The sequence below is a fragment of the Narcine bancroftii genome, chromosome 4 (assembly GCF_036971445.1).
Source record: "Narcine bancroftii isolate sNarBan1 chromosome 4, sNarBan1.hap1, whole genome shotgun sequence".
In the NCBI taxonomy this organism is placed as follows: domain Eukaryota; kingdom Metazoa; phylum Chordata; class Chondrichthyes; order Torpediniformes; family Narcinidae; genus Narcine; species Narcine bancroftii.
Window position 1 is genome coordinate 221,349,268 of NC_091472.1, and position 18,859 is coordinate 221,368,126.

At 37.9% G+C, this 18,859-nt stretch overlaps 1 long non-coding RNA gene across 4 annotated transcripts in view; it reads left to right on the plus strand.

Annotated features, from left to right (window-relative positions):
* LOC138761607 (uncharacterized) overlaps window positions 1-18,859 on the plus strand; it is a 113,649-nt gene that overhangs the window by 22,903 nt on the left and 71,887 nt on the right. For 2 of the 4 annotated variants that reach the window (XR_011356393.1, XR_011356390.1), the window contains exons 3-4: window positions 13,310-13,381; window positions 13,511-13,632. This is a non-coding gene — a long non-coding RNA (uncharacterized lncRNA). Of the gene's footprint in view, window positions 1-2,465; window positions 4,485-13,309; window positions 13,382-13,510; window positions 13,633-18,859 lie in introns of those variants that run through there. The other 2 variants (XR_011356391.1, XR_011356392.1) reach the window with 2 other exon arrangements.

Consider the following 18,859-nt stretch of genomic DNA (forward strand, 5'->3'; position numbering starts at 1 on the left):
CGCCGGATCTAACTGTCCCGAAGGTCAGGAGCTTCACTATCTATCACTGGGTTTAGATGCCAAGTAAGCCATCGGGGTCACCAATTGTAGCCGATTGCTACAAAGAAACACACAACTCGCAGCGTGGGAGGTTAAGCTCTGAGATTTATTGAGGCTGGGAAGGCTCTTTTTATACAGTTGGAGTTCCCGCTGTTTGTTTGATTGGCTGACATCAGCTGCATGAATAACAATAGCAGGCAGGAACATTCTTGCATGTGTATACCCTTCTTCACCAGCCTGTTATTGATCTGTTAGCTGGGCAGCTTGGCCAGCACCATTTTAGGGCTGCTGGTCTTGTACTGCTCCAGCTTCCAACCGCACCAGTTCGCTGTGTTAAAGGATGTGTTACAGTGTGTTATGCTGCTGTTTACTACCACGTGTGCCGGTTCGATCTCCATGTGCCACACTCTCTCTGATGTTCCTGAAACATAGGAAACAAAAGGTATGTTTTAAGAGACCTCTGTCATTAACTGAAGATATGAATAATATTGTCAATTCATTTTGAAATGGACTGGAACTGTTAATGATTTTGGTTCCAAAGAATGCTTTAATTTCTTGTGCCAACTCTCAAATCAAGAAAGATATTGGGAATTGCCAACCTACTGTTGTGTTTGGAAGAGTATCAGATTTGGTGGGTCACAGAGGGACGAGTCTGGACACAGGTGTTACAATCACATGTAGCTTTAATTAACAGATGGGAGACAAATGGGAAAACGTTAAATGGTACTCGATTACTATTCCACTTAAGCAATAATATAGATGTTCACCTCAAACCTAGGTTGGACTCCAACAATAATGAACCTATGCTCAACATGCTCACACACTTGAGTACACACACTACAAACGGGGTCTCCTACACACACCTGATTCCCTTCCCAATGTGGGTGTGGCTCTTTGCAAGTATTGATCTATCTCAATACTATGGCTCAGCTTTAGTGTAGTGCATTTTGTGTACTGGATAAACTATGAGTATAGTTTGAAGTTTTAGTAGTTAGCGTACAAAGTCAAAAGAACAGGGAAAAGCCACACATGACTTGATAGTGAAATCTAAAACTCAAGTGGTTTATTCACATAGCACATGGACCAAGCAGTGGTCAAGTCACATTCCAAGATGGTTCAGACATAGCTGTACAGAGCTTACATTTTACCATATATGGTTATAGTGGACATTCCTTGGGTACTAATTATGCAACAAATCATTGGCATAAAACAATGAGGTTAATGACAGCATAATTGCATAGTCACGAGATACTTATATCAACATGGATGCTGATTTATAGTGCACACCTTTTCACTGGACATGGTGACCTTTTCACTGTGACACTTTCAGTGATGTCTGCAGTAGCAACATGGCATGGAACGATGTCAGGGGTTTGGACCACAATGCAGAGAGAAAGAAATATGCTATGCATCAAATTTTTATACAGTTCTGATCTGGGTGCCTAGCCAGTAATGTCCCAAGGTAATTTAAATTAGCCAACAGCAAGGTGTGCACGAATGGGTGGCCAGAGTGATGTGACAGGTGATGTGAGTTATGAATAAGTTCAGACAGGGAGGACATGCAGCTACCCACAGTACACACATTCCAGACAGATAGGGAGGCCACATTTCGTCCACGTACAACACTTAATCAATCTGCCTATGAAGGCAATGACTCTGCCTGGAATATAATTTTATACCATTCAAATTAGTGCCCAGGCAACAAGTAGAATTAATGTTGCTACTCTTTAGGACTTTGAAGCCTAATACAATTTTAATTATTAAATATTTCAATCCAGTGAATCCCCAGGAGGCACAATCCCAGAACAGATTTGCTTTTTGTCACTTCATTCTTCAATGTTAGGAGCCCAATGACTATCATAATGTTTCAAGACTAAAATTGGCATAGATCAATAAGAGTGGAAATTTTTTTCCAATTTATTGAGTTCTTATTCACGGCTACAAAAGGTTGTTGTGGGACAACTTTGTTAAGAGGTTTGGAATGGGCCCGAGTTGGACTGAGAATTTGTGTGTATGCAAATAAAAGGTACACCTACATAGTTACCATTGTATTGATCAGTTTAACTAGGCTTATGTTGTCATTTGTCATACAAAAGCATATAGATTTGTATTTAGATCAGGAAAAACTCTGCAGGTCAAACAGTGTACTTTAGTAGCAAAGATAAAGGTACATAACCAACATTTCAAGCTTGGGCCCTTCATCGAGGTATGAAAAAATGTAGACAGGCACCCAATCAAAATATTGTGCTTGTAGATGCCAGATATTAAATTTATTTTTAATTTTGCTTATATCCTTGCATCAAGCCAATACATAATGGTGAGGAGGTGGTTGGGCATAAGGGAATTGAGTGAAGGTAGAATAGAAGAGAGGGTGACACTGAAGGAAATGTGATTCAAGAATTCAATTCATTTGTTTATTGGCACAGGTAATGTGATAAATTGGAAAGATAGAGGATGAAGTGTCCAGAGTCAAAGTGGGTAAAGAGGAGGAAGTAAATAAGGACATCTGTGCCCAAGCCTACTTATATATGTGTCTATGAGTGTATGAATGCCAGAAAACCTGATAGCTGGATTGGCTTTAATGACCAGGAAATCAAACATGTAATTACACAAATATTGGGCATTTTTAAATTGTAAATTCCACCATGTCCATTGAAAAGAAACAGCTCCACTGGGCCCTGAAGGCTGAACTTCAACTGAAAACTCTTAAAGTAAAAAACAGGTGGAAAGAACACAGGAGCTCTAGCAGTTTTGTTGATAACCATAACATGTCTGGATTCTTCAGAACCATCCATAGCCTAAACACCCAAGAACCTATTGTGAGTCGAGTTGAAATAAAGAGGCTTTCGATGCATCATAAATTTCATAAACTCCTCAACCACAAATCTAACTTTAACACAAAAGTCCTGGATTCCATCTCTCAGAAAATTATGGAGTATAATTTGTAAACACCTCAAAACAAAAATTGAAGAGACCATATGTCCAAAATAATGAGAAATAAGGAAAAAAAATGCATCTTTGCTTAAGTTGTGAAACTTAGTGGATAGGAACTCCAAATCACAAATTCACAATCCTATCTCCAATATCTCGAGACATGCTATGGGTACCTCAAATATACCAGAATTGTGACCATCTTTTAAAAAGGCAACAAATCTAAATGCAGTAGCTGCAGTGAGATGCCTGTTCTCTATAGACATGATCTTCACCACTAGATAACTCCAAGATGGGAATAGCAGTAATGTGGCCTTTTTGTCCTCCAAATTGAAATTTTGTTAATTGAGGGACTGTGAAGAATCTTTTTTAAATTTAGTTGCCTTTTGAAATTCATCTCCATCTGTATCAGCTGTGTGTCAGCGAGCAAGCCATGATTTTAACCAATAGTTTCATAAAGCAACTTCAATGCAGACTCATGTCATGCAAGGCTATGTAATTGCACTAACACCTTTCACAATCTTTTTCAACAACTCTTCTCTAATAAGCTTCCTGTCAGAGTATAGTTTATCTACAGAATGAGTGGAAAATATTACAATATAAATTGCTCCAGCTTAGATCCAAAGTCATTCCAACTTCAGTTGCTGAGCAACTGTTTGCAAATAACATTTGTACATTTGGAGGCCAAGCTAAATTAACTCGTTCATTTAATGTTTAAATTTAGACATGCAGCACAGTAATGGGCCATTTCGGCCCACGAACCTTTGTCGTTCAATTACACCTCAATTAACCTACAACACCCCCATATATTTTTTTAAGTATTTTATTTAAAATTTAGCAAACCACAAAAACAAAATTGATAATAAATATTATATATCATTATAAAAGTAAAAAACAATCCTCCCACTACCCCCCAATAACCCTAGAAATAAAAAGAAAGGAGATTTGAACAATCACAAATACAATCAACTGCCATGGATCAGGGCAACACCTCCACAATGAGCTAGAAGAGATTCAAATTTTTAAACCCATTTTTTCCAAATAAGGGCTCCATATTTTCTGAAAAAAAAAAGATAATTGTCATGTAAATTATACATTTTTTTCCAAAGGAATACAAGATTTTATTTCCATATGCCAGCTCTGCAATCCCAAATCAATCTAATTTTTCCAAGTAATAGCTATACATTTTCTCACACCAGCCATTGCTAATCTTAAATATGTAATATGATACATAGTCAATCTCAATGTTAAACTAAGCATTTTAATATTGCCTAATAAAAATAATGTTGGGTCCATTGGTAATTGAACTTCTAAAACTTTCTCCAGAAATTCCTTGTCATGTCCAAAGTAATTTAACACTATCACATTGTGGTGAATGTCTGCCAAGCTGCCTGTCTCCCCACTGGTGAGCCTTTCTGTACTAACATTGGCTGTGCATTATCTCTACTGTTAAGAACACTCCCCTTGGGAATAACTGTATCTGGACCTATTGTCTTTCATTATTGTACCATAAGTTTCTGCCAATAAAAACGATGATTATTGTTTGACCACATTTGTCTTTGTCTACTTCATCAACTGGCACCTCACATATAACCAAGTCAAATGTTTAAAAAAAACTTACTTCTTTGCAACATCTAAAACATAAATCTGAAGGAATTAAATTATATTTCTTTAATTTCTGAGGTGTTAAATACAACTAATGTATATCTCACATTAACAATCTTAGTCATACTATTCTTACAAATAGTTCTGCAATTATCTTGATCTATTGTTATTTCCAAATCTTTTTTCCACTTTAATCTTGATTTATAAATATCTTAGGCACTTTTTGAAATAATTTATATATTTCTGAAATACATTTATTTGTACTACCTTCTGTAAGTAAAATTTCAATATTTGATTGCCTTGGTAATCTTAAAGTATGTCCAAAATTATCCAATAGTAAAGCCTTAACTTGATAATAACAAAAAAGATATTATTTGGAACATTATATTTTTCTTTCATTCTTTGAAAATAAATAAAGTCATCAGCTTCATAGCAATCTTATACTGTTTTAATTCCTTTCTGATTCCATATTTTCAAAAAATGGTTATTAAGGGTAAAAGGAAAAATCTTACCCTGTGTACCTATCTCATCATTTATCTTATTCCATAGTTCAACTAAATGTCAAAATAGGTGGATTATTATTAAAAATTAATAACTTGGTATTCCACTTGTAAAATTGTGCCATTAATTTCTCACCATTCTTATTTAACTCTATATTAGCCCATATTGATGGGTTATTTAAATCAAAAATTCTATTAAAAAACCTCAATTGTGCTGCTTTGTAATAATTTTGAAAATTCAGGAGTTGTAAGCCTCTCAATTCATACTTCCAAGTTAACTATTGTAAATATACTCTTACCATTTTACCTTTCCATAAAAATTTCCTAATGATAAAATTCCAATTTTCAAAAAATTTCTGAGGAATTTTACAAGGAATAGATTGAAAAAGATACTGAATTCTGGGAAAATATATTCATCTTAATACAATTCACTCAACCTATTAATGTTATAGGTAAATCTTTCCATCTACTTAAGTCTTCCTTAATTTTATGAAATAGGGGTAAATAACGTATAAATTATCTAAATAATTATCAAATCTAATATATAAATGTTTAATTTTCTTACATTGAATGTAATTTTCTTACATTCTTACATTTTTTCCATCAACCAATGCCACTTTTATCTCAGTTAATTTTATAACCTGATATTTCTGCATATTGTTTAAATCTCTTATATAATTAAATAAATCAAAACATCATCAGCAAACAAATTAATCTTAATTAATCTGAAAAAAACTGTACCGGATCAGAACCTTCAAAATCTTTAGGCAAACCCACAATTTTTATGTTATTTCTATGGCTTTGATTTTCCAGAACATCAATTTTTTGCAGCAATTCTTTTCTCTGAACTTCCCAAACAGTATAACAAATCTTCTAATTTACCAACCATATCCTTACATTGTTCTACTTCTCCATGACAATCATGAAATTGTTCTTCAAATTTTTAAATTTGAATTTGAATTTTATCCACCGTTTTAGCACAACTTGAAGCATTGCTCTTAATAGTAATCATTTCATCCTTCACACAATTAAATTGTGATTCAAATTGATCATTAATTGACATAAATCCTTGATTCCTTTGAGTTGACAATATTTGAATTTGTTTTGACAATGTATCCAATTGACCTGATGGATCTACGTAATAAGTAACTGTTGAAATTCCAACTTGACCTTCCTGGACAACATGCTGAGGTAAGGGCCTTCCCTGTTGTATCAGTGTCTCTTCCCCCTCCATTGCTTGTAAAGTATCTTCAGTCCTGATATCTTTCTCCTTATCCTCTGTCGAAATCGGGGTCTGTTGAACCTGCCTGCGGGATTTCAGCTTCCCCCTCAACAGTCCAGGAATGCTGGGCTGCGAAGATTCAACCTGATCCGCAGCTTGTGTTACATGCGCACATGGAAATCCACACATGCACGCTTGGTCTTGTGGCTCCAGCAGCTGAGCAAGTCATTTTCCGACTCCAGTGCCATCTTCCTTGGTTCCCCGGGGAGGTGGCACTGGAGTCACCTGGAATTTTGCCAGGACTTGCCGACTTGATCTTGGATGAAAAAGCAACAAGTCTCCAGAATCCACTTCTAAGGTAGGCCCCATTTCTTCAGTAACAGTCATGTTTTTCGTTGTCTGTGCTTTAGATTTCTTCATAGCTACAATTATAATATTTTTATAAAAAGATTTAAAACTGTTGCTTTATATAGAAATTTCTAAAAAATGAGTTTTAATGAATTCTGTCAGGAGAGGGATCTCCTTCACATCTCCCACCTACACCATCACACCATGCCCCCCCCCCCCACCCCCGTACATTTTGAGCAGTGGGAAGAAAGCAGAGCCCTGGAGGAAACCCATGCAGACACAGGGAGAACATACAAACTCCTTGCAGGAATTCAAACTGCAGTCCCAATCGCTGGTGCTGTAACAGCATTGTGCTAAATACTACACTAACCATGCCAAAAGAATGCACTTTATGATAAACATCTGTAGCCCAAAGGACCCCTTCCTAAATGCCCCAATGGACAATGCCATTCCTAAAATTAGAGTTCACAATAAAATTATAAAACATGTGTCACCTCTATATCTCATTATATTCTATATATTCATGAGCAAAGTCAGACATCACTAAAATTCACTAACACGTTTAGTACATCAGCACACAATTTATCTGATGAAAATAATGTTTGAAGAGCAAGACCTCAGAGTTACACAAGGCTCACCATCATAATTGGTATCAATCTGTCTAAGGCAAGAATGTAGAACATTACAGCAGAGTGTAGGCCCTTTAGCCCGCAATGTTGCGTGACCTATATAAACCTACTCAACAAACTAAATCTTCCCTACCTCACACCCATAACCCTCTATTTTTCATGCATCCATGTGCCTAAGTATCTTTTAAATGTCCCTATTATACCAGCCTCCACCACCACCCTTGACAATGTATTCCAGGCACCTACTACTCTATGTGTAAAAAAACTTACTCTTGACATCTCACCTAAACCTTCCACCCCTCACCTTGTACAGATGTCCTCTGGTGTTTGCTACTTGAGCACCGGGGAAAAGCTGCTGGCTTTCTACCCTATCTATGTCTCTCATAAACATGTAGACCTCTGTTAAGTTGTATCTCATCCTTCCTCACTCCAAAGAGAAAAGCCCTAGCTTTGTTGATCTTGCCTCATAAAACACGTTCTCCAATCCAGGCAATATCCTTATATATCTTCTCTTACCGTCTCCATAGCTTCCACATCCTTCCTGCAATGAAGCAACCAGAATTGAACACAATATTCCTAGTGATTACCTCAAGTCTCTTGTACTCAATCCCCCGACTAATGAAGGACAGCATACCACAAGCCTTCTACTTATCAACCTGCATGACAACTATGAGAAATTTATGAATTTAGACCCCAAAGTCCCTCTGTTCTTCCACACTGTTAAGAATCCTACCATTCACCATGTACTCTGCCTTCAAGTTTGATCTTCCAGAAAAAGTGAGTAGGATAGAGCTGGTCATAACAGATGTAGGGAAAAGATTAGAAAATGTGGAATAACATGTAATGGCGGTAGAAATGGAAGTGAACGACTTAAAAAGAAAATTGGAAGGAAGTGACAAAAAAGTTAAAGAAACACAAAAGTTGTTAGCTCAGAAGATGGATATAATGCAAAACTATAGTAGGCGAAACAATATAAAGATAGTGGGCCTTAAGGAAGATGAAGAAGGCAAAGATATGAAAGAATTTATAAAAGAATGGATCCCAAAGGTCCTGGGAATGCCAGAAATACAGGAAAGAATGGAAATAGAAAGGGCACACAGAACATTAGCCCCAAAACCACATTCACAACATAAACCAAGATCCATTTTAGTAAAATTCCTGAGATACACGACATGAGAAAATATATTGGAGAAGGCAATGAATAAAATGAGAGAAGACAAAAAAAAAACCACTGGAATACAAAGGTTAAAAAAAATGTTTCTACCCAGTCATAAGTTCTGAGCTCCTGAAGAAGAGGAAGGAGTTTAACACAGCAAAATCGATCCTATAGAAGAAAGGCTATAAATTTATGTTAAGATATCCAGTGGTGCTTAAAATAGTTATCCCGGAGTAGCAAAACAGACTGTTCTTGGATCCCGAGCAAGCACGAGAATTTGCAGAATGCCTGCAAGACAGAACGAGAGATGGAGATGTAACAAGAACAAAGAACAATGACAAACTACATATAAAGAAGTAAAAATAATGTATAAGTAAGAACTAAAGGAGGGAAGAAAAGGGAAGTAAGGGAGAAGGGGGGAAAAGAGGAGGGGGTTTACAAAAAATAATAAATAAATAAATAAAAAGAAAAAGAGAAGAAAAGAAGGGGAGCTTTGTTGTAATGTGAAGATAAAAGTCTTTTCTGGAGGGGATTGGGTGGGAGAGAATAACAGTCACTGCGAAATCAGTTGACACTTGCGAACAGGTTCGCAGTCCGAATGGAGAGGGGAGTTGTATTTGCCCAGTAAGGGACAAGGGGCAACTTAGAGAGGGGGGGGACACTTGGGGTTAAGGGAAATTTAGATGTGGGAATGGTTGAAATATTTTATGTTTTAGAAGTGTTGTCATACAGTGCGTTCAAAAAAAGAAAACTGAGAAATGGAAATGGGGAAAAGTGGAAAGGTGGTGATGAGGAAGCGGAAATGAGATATAAACAAAGAATGAAATAGCCATGTTGAAATATATGACTATAAATATTAACGGAATACATAACCAAATCAAAAGGAAGAGGCTATTAAATTTACTGAAAAAAGAAAAAAATAGATATAGCATTCATGCAGGAAATGCATCTAACTGAAGTGGAACACAAGAAATTAAGGAGAGACTGGGTAGGGCACATAACGGCAGCATCAAATAACTCAAAAGCCAGAGGTGTAGCTATATTAATCAATAAAAATGTACCAAAATAGAGGAGGAAATAATAGATCCAGCAGGGAGATACGTAATGTTAAAATGTCAGATATATTCAGAACTCTGGAATTTGGTCAATATATATGCACCTAATGAAGAGGATCAAAAGAATATGAAAGATATTTTTTTGAAGATTGTAGATACGCAAGGGAATATATTGATAGGAGGGGACTTTAACCTTCATTTGGATTCAAAGATGGATAAAACTGGACAAAAGACCAGCAGAAAGAACAAAGTAGCCAAATTTAAGGTTAAATCAATGCAACTTTTGGATATATGGAAGAGACAACACCTAAAGGAGAAGGAATACTCATATTATTCGAGTAGACATAAAACATACTCAAGGATTGACCTGTTCCTGTTGTCAGCGCATATCCAAGGGAGAGTTAGGAAAATGGAATATAAAGCTAGATTGTTATCAGATCATTCACCCTTGTTATTAGGAATAGAGCTTGACGACATCCCACCAAGAACATATAGATGGAGATTAAACTCCATGCTACTTAAAAGACAGGATTTTAGGGAATTTATTGTGCCAAATTAAAATGTACTTTGAAATAAATATGGAACCAGTGAAAGATAAATTTATATTATTGGATGCAATGAAAGCCTTCATCAGAGGGCAGATAATAAGTTATGTAACTAAGATGAAGAAGGACTACAATTGGGAAATAGAACAGCTGGAAAGGGAAATAGTAAGTACAGAAAAAGAACAACAAGGGAAGATACAACAAAAAGAAGAGAATTGGCGGACAAAAAAATAAAATATGAAACACTACAAATGTATAAGGTGGAGAAGAACATAATGAAGATAAAGCAGTATTATGAGCTAGGAGAAAAAACGCACAAAATACTAGCTTGGCAGCTTAAAACAGAACAAGCTAAAAGAACAGTATTGGCTTCAAGGAAAAAGCACGAACAAATTACATATAACCCAACAAAGATCAATGAAAACCTCAAGGAATTCTACGAGCAATTATACCGAACTGAGAACGAAGGGAAAGAAGACAAAATAGATGAGTTTCTAGCTAAAATTGAACTACTGAAATTGCAAGAAGAGGAGCAAAACAAATTGATAAAACCATTCGAAATAGAGGAAATACAGGATATATTAAAAAAGCTACCGAACAATAAAATGCCTGGAGAGGACGGACTCCCAATAGAATTCTATAAAACATTTAAAGACTTATTAATTCCTCCTCTCCTGGAACGAATGAACTAGATTGAAGAAACACAAAACATGCCAGATTCATGTATAACAGCAATAATTACAGTAATACCAAAGACGGGGAAAGATCCACTAACACCAGCATCGTATGGGCCAATATCTCTACTTAACTCAGATTATAAGATAATAGCAAAACTATTAGCAAACAGATTGGCTGACTGTGTACCAAAAATAGTGAAACGAGATCAAACTGGATTTATTAAGAAAAGACGAACAATGGACAATATCTGTAAGTTTTTTAACTTAATCCATGTAGTACAAGGAAATAAGACGCCAATAGTGGCGGTTGCTTTAGACCCAGAGAAAGCCTTTGACAGGGTAGAATGGAATCATTTATTCAAAGTACTACAGAGGTTCAACCTACCAGAGAAATATATTAATTGGATTAAAGCATTATATAAGGGACCATTGGCAAAGGTGACAGTAATGGATATATATCGAACCAATTTAAATTAAGCAGGTCAACTAGGCAGGGATGTCCACTATCTCCCTCACTGTTCACTTTAGTAATAGAACCCTTGGCAGAACTGATAAGAACAAAAATAAAATAAAAGGGATAAAAATAAAAGAGAAGGAATATAAAATCAGTCTATTTGCAGATGACATCATAGTCATTTGAATCCATTAGCAGAACCAGAAATATCAATAAAGAAATTACATAAGAAATTGAAGGAATATGGAGAAATATCGGGGTACAAGATCAACGCAATTAAAAGTGAAGGAATGCCAATGAATAATGCAGATTTCACAAAGTTTAAGAAAGAATCACCATTTAAATGGCAAACACAAACAATCCGATACCTAGGTATTAGACTAGATAATAATCTAGGCCATCTATACAAACTAAATTATCAGCTATTAATGAAAAAATTACAAGATGACTTAGAACATTGGAAAGATTTACCACTAACACTGATAGGAAGGGTAAATTGCATTAAAATGAGTATCTTCCCAAGGATACAATACCTATTTCAATCGTTACCAATTCCCTTAACAGAGAAATTCTTCAATGAGCTAAAGAAATATTAAGGAAATTCTTATGGAAAGGGGGGGATAGCGCTATATAAATTAACAGAATGGTACAAACAAGGGGGCTGACAGCTACCAAACTTTAAGAATTATTATAGAGCAGCACAATTAAGATGTCTATCAGATTTTTATCAAACAAGGAAAAAACCAGATTGGACCACGTTAGAGCTAGATAAAATAAGGGAGAAGGTACCAGAACATATACTTTATAAGTGGGATGAAAAACTGGTGCAACATAGAAGTTCACTAGTACTGCACCATCTGCTCAACATTTGGAAGAAGATTCACGTAGAAAGGAAAAAAAACAAATTACCAACTACCAAAATTATTATTGACGCAAAATCAACTAATCCCTTTCACAATAGATAACCTCTCCTTTAGAGAATGGGAGAGAAAAGGGATCAAAAGAATAGAAAATTGTTTTTTGGGAAATAATTTATTATCTTTTGAACAAATGAAGTACAAATATGGTATAACTCACGGTTCAATGTTTGTATACCACCAACTGAAAACCTACTTAAAGGACAAATTGGGAAGCAGGCTGAGGTTACCAGAAGGAAGCAGCTTTGAATATGTGATTACAGAGACAATGATAATTAAAAGATTTATAACATACATGTACATCAAGCTGCAAGAGAAAGATAACGATGAAATAAGCTGTAAACCCAAACAAAAGTGGGAACAAGATCTAAACATAAAGATAAAAAATGAAAAATGGAAAAAGATATGCTCCGGAACTATGAGAAATACAATAAACACGAGGTTACGCATGAAACAATATAATTGGTTACACAGACTATATACCACGCCCAAAAATTTAAATAAATTGGACCCAACAGTATCAGATAGATGTTTTAGCTGTAAGAAGGAAAAGGGTACAGCAGTACATGCAATTTGGGCATCTGAGAAAGTGGAAAAGTTTTGGGAAGATCTAAATCAGGTATTAAATAAAATCACAAAAAAAATTACAAAAAAATCCAGAGATCTTTCTTCTAAGTAATATAAGAAGTAAAGAACTAGGCATCAAATTGGATGAAGCACAAAAAAGGTTTATTATGATAGCCTTAGCTGTAGCAAAAAAATGTATAATGTCAACCTGGAAATCAGAAGAGAGCCTGAGAGTACAGCAATGGTACATAGAAATGAATAAATGTATTCCATTGGAAAAAAAACATATAATTTAAAAAATAAAGTCACAGTATTTGAACAAATTTGGGAACCATACATGGAACACAACAGAGAGGGCCTACCGCGGACCTCCACCCCCTAAAATGATAGAATGAGAAGAAGACGAAATGAACTGACCTAGTGTGTAAAACTAGATGATACAATTTTCTTATTTATTTTCATTGTGTGATGACATTGTTTAATGGGTTTATTGTAATCTATATGTTGAACGTTTAGTGGGTAGGGAGGGGGTGGGAAGGAGGGAGGGAAGGGAGAGGGAAAAGGAGAGAAAATGACACTGTGTATATTCAAGAGGGAAATGTTTGTGTGTATTTTGGTTAATATGGTTCATAGTGTGGAAAATTTTTAAAAATTTTTTTTAAAGTTTGATCTTCCAAAATGCAACATTTAAGATCTTCCAAAATGCAACACTTAAGAATTGGAAGTCCACATGCTGGTAAGTCAGGAAGGATTTCAACTGCTTCTTAAAAATGATTTTAAACATTAAGGAATTTTGTTGTTTTTTACACAAAGATCATCAGGCTAACCTCATTTCCATGACTGGTATGAAATTGTGTTGATGCAGGAGATGCAACTTTGATTTCCTATTGATCCTCTTCAAAAATGTTTACCTCTACATATTGTACTCATCATGGTCTTGACACTGCACTGACAGAAAGACTCCTGTGAGAGGCTGAAGACTATTAACAAAGCTTCTGTAGCAGGTGCTATATTTGTTCACTGTTTTGAATTGTAAATTTAGCCTCATCTCTGAATGATATTTGATGCTGAGTCAGAAGGATAGTGGTTAAAAAAACCATATAGGATGTTTCTTTTGTTAGCAAAGTCATAGAATACAAGAACAGGAGACTTCTGAGAACTGCATACAATGCTAACTGGACCACAACTAGAACACTGCATTCATCATACATTACATGAAAGGTGTGACTGCAGTTGGGAAAGTGCAAAAGAATTTCATAAGGATGTTGCCAGAACTGGAAATTTAGCATTCCATGAAAGATCAGATCAACTGGAATTATTTCCTTTGAAATGAAAGCTACTAGGGGAGAATTAATTTGGAAAATAATGCATTAAGTCATCAGAGGCCAAGGTAATCAGAGGGACTGTAATGCGCGTCGAAAGAACAAACACTTGTTGATCCAAACCAAGGCTTTTATTAACTAAAAGACTGGAGCATATGACAAGTAGGTCGACCAGTCCAGAATGACCTGGTCTGGCTAGGAGCAATCCTTTAAGACCTGCCAGTAGGTGTGGCTACACTCTCAGCCAATCACAGTCATCCTACACTACCATCTGTTCTTTGGCTTGGCTTCGCGGACGAAGATTTATGGAGGGGGTAAATGTCCACGTCAGCTGCAGGCTCGTTTGTGGCTGACAAGTCCGATGCGGGACAGGCAGACACGGTTGCAGCGGTTGCAGGGGAAAATTGGTTGGTTGGGGTTGGGTGTTGGGTTTTTCCTCCTTTGCCTTTTGTCAGTGAGGTGGGCTCTGTGGTCTTCTTCAAAGGAGGTTGCTGCCCGCCAAACTGTAAGGCGCCAAGATGCACGGTTTGAGGCGATATCAGCCCACTGGCGGAGGTCAATGTGGCAGGCACCAAGAGATTTCTTTAGGCAGTCCTTGTACCTTTTCTTTGGTGCACCACTGTCACGGTGGCCAGTGGAGAGCTCGCCATATAACACGATCTTGGGAAGGCAATGGTCCTCCATTCTGGAGACGTGACCCACCCAGCGCAGCTGGATCTTCAGCAGCATGGACTCGATGCTGTCGACAGATACACATTGGTGATAGAACCTGTACTATCACATTCACCCCTACTTTGAGAACCGACCCCAGGGTGAATGGATGTTAGGGGCTGTATCGGTCAGGGGGTCTGACCATCTGGCGTGACCACCATGGTGCCGGGATTGGGGTCACCGGAGTCGTGTCGCCGGCAGGCCTGTAGGCTACTGCTTCGCTCACTTCCCCAACGCCGTTGTCGACAGTCTGGCTTGAGCTGGTGGGGTGTTGCTGGTCCCTCTCTTCAAGCACATGACCTGGGGGAGAAGGAATAGGGGGAAGTTGGGTTAAAGGCACTGCTGCATCTGATCCTGCTTGGGCTAGGTCCCTTACCGAGACTGGGTCCTCCCATCCGTCTGGGTACTCAACGTAAGCATAATGCGGGTTCACATGGAGCAGAGTCACTTGGTCAACCAAGGGGTCATTTTTAGAATACTGGACGTGGCGTCGTAAAAGGACTGAACCGGGAACCGTGAACCATGCTGGTATGGTCGTACCTGACTCAGATTTCCTCATGAAAGAGAACATCCTTTCATGGGGGGTGGCATTGGTCGCGGTGCATAGGAGGGAGCGGATGGCGTGTAGGGCACTAGTGAGCACATCCTGCCAGCGAGAGGTGGGGAATCCTTTGAAGACTTTATTTAAAATTTTATAACATGAATACAATAAAGAATTACATTTAAAGAAAAATTTTAAAAAAATAAAATAGTATGATTACAATATTACATCAGAAAACTACACAAACCCCCCCCCCCGTTAATTGTAACACAATACTAATAGTCTAACTTAAAATTAGTCCAACCCTCCCCCCCCAAATAAAGAGTGAAGAGTTAATAAAATTAACAATATTATATATGGAAAAAAATACCCACTTACAAAAAAGCAGATAAAACTTAACCTAAAAAATATTCTAACAACAAAAAAAAATTGTCAATACTAAAATATCACGCTTAACATATATTTAAATCAAACTTAAATGCATATAATTAGTAAACGGAGTCCACTTTAACTTATAAAAAGACATCTTATCCTGAATTGAAAAGATATCCTTTCCATAGTCAAACAAAATTTCATTTCCAAATACCACTTATCTAAAGTTAGTATATTTCTATCTTTCCAAGTAAGTGCTATACATTTCTTAGCCACGACTAAAGCTAAATAGATAAATGAAATCTGATAATCCTCTAAACCTAAATCAATTAATGATTGCATGTTCCCTAATAAAAATATATAGGGATCTAATACAAGATGAATATTATATAAATTGTTAAAAATAGATTGAATACCTTTCCAAAACTGTTGCAATCGATCACAAAGCCAAACAGTATGCAAAAAAGTATTGGCCGTCTGATCACATCGAAAACAAGAATCCAACTTACTAAGACCAAATTTTTTAAATTTCTCTGGCGTTAAATATAGCTGATGAATAAAATATAATTAATCATCGCTAGTCTAGCATTAATTAATTTCCAAATACTATTCTGACAAATTTCCATCCAAGCTTCTTCAGCTATTTTATGTCCTAAATCTTTTTCCCATTTCAACTTATCTTTATCCCAGTCTTTTTTACTATCAATTTCTTGTAAAATACAATACAAATCAGATATATATCCCTTTTTTGGTATTGAAAGTACATATTCTTCAAAACTAGATTCAGGCAATAAAATCATATGTCGACCACAGAAATGTTTTACAAAAGATCTTAATTGATAATATACAAATATAGAATTTGCACTAATACCATATTTCCTTTGTAATTCGTCAAAGGAACAAAAACAACCCTCAGAAAAACAATCAGATAAATTTTTTATTCCCTTCTTTTCCCATTGTTTCAAAGTGGCATTGGAGACCGTAAAAGGAACAAGTTGATTATTATATAATGGCAATCTTCCAGAATATATATTTTTAAGTCCCAATTTTTTAAGTTTACTTGTCCATAAATTAAATAAATGTTTCAATATTGGTACATCATAAGTTTGTAATAAATTTTTATTCCATCGAAACAAAAACTCATGAGGAAATATTTCTAAAATAACCGCCATTTCTATCTTTACCCAACTAGGTGGGTCGTCCATATTCATTAATGCACTAAGAAATTTGAATTGAGCTGCTTCATAATAATGCTGAAAATTCAGTAATCTTAAACCTCCAAATTGAAAATCCCACATCAATTTTCTCATTGCTACTCTCGGAAATTTTCCCTTCCATAAGAATTCTCTAATCGCTTTATATAAGAGGTGGGGAATCCTTTGGACCGGAGGGCAAATGTAACCGCTTTCCAGACAGTGGCATTCTCTCTTTCGACTTGCCCATTACCGTGTGGGTTATAGCTGGTGGTCCTGCTTGAAGCAATACCATGCTACAGAAGGTACTGCCGCAGCTCTGTGCTCATAAACGAGGACCCCCCTGTCACTGTGGATGGCAAAGATGCTGTGCAGGGCCTCTATAACTGAGGAGGCAGTCATGTCCAAGCAGGGCACAACGAACGGGAAGCGGGAGTACTCGTTGATGGCCGTAAGGATGTAGGTACTACGGTTGGTCAACGGTAGGGGCCCCTTGAAGTCTACGCTGAGACTCCGTTTGCTAATTATATGCATTTAAGTTTGATTTAAATATATGTGGGTGTTCTCCGGACGGAAGAAGTGGGGCTTGCACTCAGCACACACTGGGCAGGCCCGGGTCATGGAGCGAATCTCCTCGACCGTGTAAGGCAGGTTGCGAGATTTGACAAAGTGCACGAACCTAGTGACCCCTGGATGACAGAGCCCCTCGTGGAGTTTCTGTAGCCTGTCCAGTTGCATGTTGGCGCAAGTCCCTCTGGATCGCACATCTGGCGGGTCGTTGAGTTTACCTGGCCGATACAGTATGTCATAATTAAAGGTAGAGAGCTCGATTCTCCACCTGGCGATTTTGTCATTCTTGATCTTACCACGCTGGGTATTGCTGAACATGAAGGAGACCACGCCTTGGTCAGTCAGCAGCGTAAAGCGCCTGCCAATGAGGTAGTGTCTCCAACGATGTACTGTCTCGACTATGGCCTGGGCCTCCTTCTCGACAGAGGAGTGTCAGCTCTCAGGACCTTGGAGGGTTCTGGAAAGAAGACTTCTGGCCGGCCAGCCTGGTTCAAAGTGGCAGCCAGTGCAAAATCAGACGCATCACTTTCAACTTGGAACAGAATGGACTCATCGATGGCGTGCAGCGTTGCAGCAGCGATGTCCGATTTGATGCAGTCGAAGGCCACTATGGCTTTGGTTGACAGGGGGAAGGAGGTGATCTTGATGAGTGGCCGTGCCTTGTCGGCATAGTGTGGAACCCATTGGGCATAGTAAGAGAAAAAACCCAGGCAGCGTTCTGGGTGTGGTGGGGGGGGGGACAAGTTCATGAAGGGATGCATGCAGTCAGGTTCCGGCATGACCACCCCGTTCTCCACCACACAGCCCAGAATTGCTAGCCGAGTGGTCCGGAAGACATACTTGTCGAAATTGTAGGTCAAGTGCAGCCAAGTTGCAGTCTGAAATAATTTCTCAAGGTTGGCATCCTGATCCTTCATGTCATAGCCGCAGATGGTGACATTGTCCAGATACGGGAAAGTAGCAGTCAGCCCGTTCTGGTCCACCATCCGGTCCATTTCCTGCTGGAAGACCGCGTCACCATTTGTGACCCCAAAGGGTACCCTGAGGAATTGATACAGCCGCCCATTCGCCTCGAAGGCCGTGAAAGATCGTCTTCTCGGCAGATTGGGAGCTGATGTTAGGCCGAACGTAAGTCAATGGTGGAAAATACCGGTATTGGGTGATCTGATTCACCACATCCGTGATCCGTGGAAGGGGGTACGCATCCAGGAGCGTGAAGCAGTTGATTGTCTGGCTGTAGTCAACCACCATCCGTGTCTTCTCCCTATTTGTAACAACTACTACCTGGGCCCTCCATGGACTCGAGTTAGGTTCGATAATGCCCTCATCTAGCAGTCTGCGCACCTCATTTGTGATAAATTTCCTGTGTTCAGAACTATATTACCAGCTTTTGGTGGCCACAGGCTTCCAGCCAGGGGTGAGGTTTGCGAAAAGTGCTGGCGGAGCAACTCATAGGGTAGAGAGACTACAGGTGAGGCCCCGGGGAGCGGGGGCGGGTGGCTCGG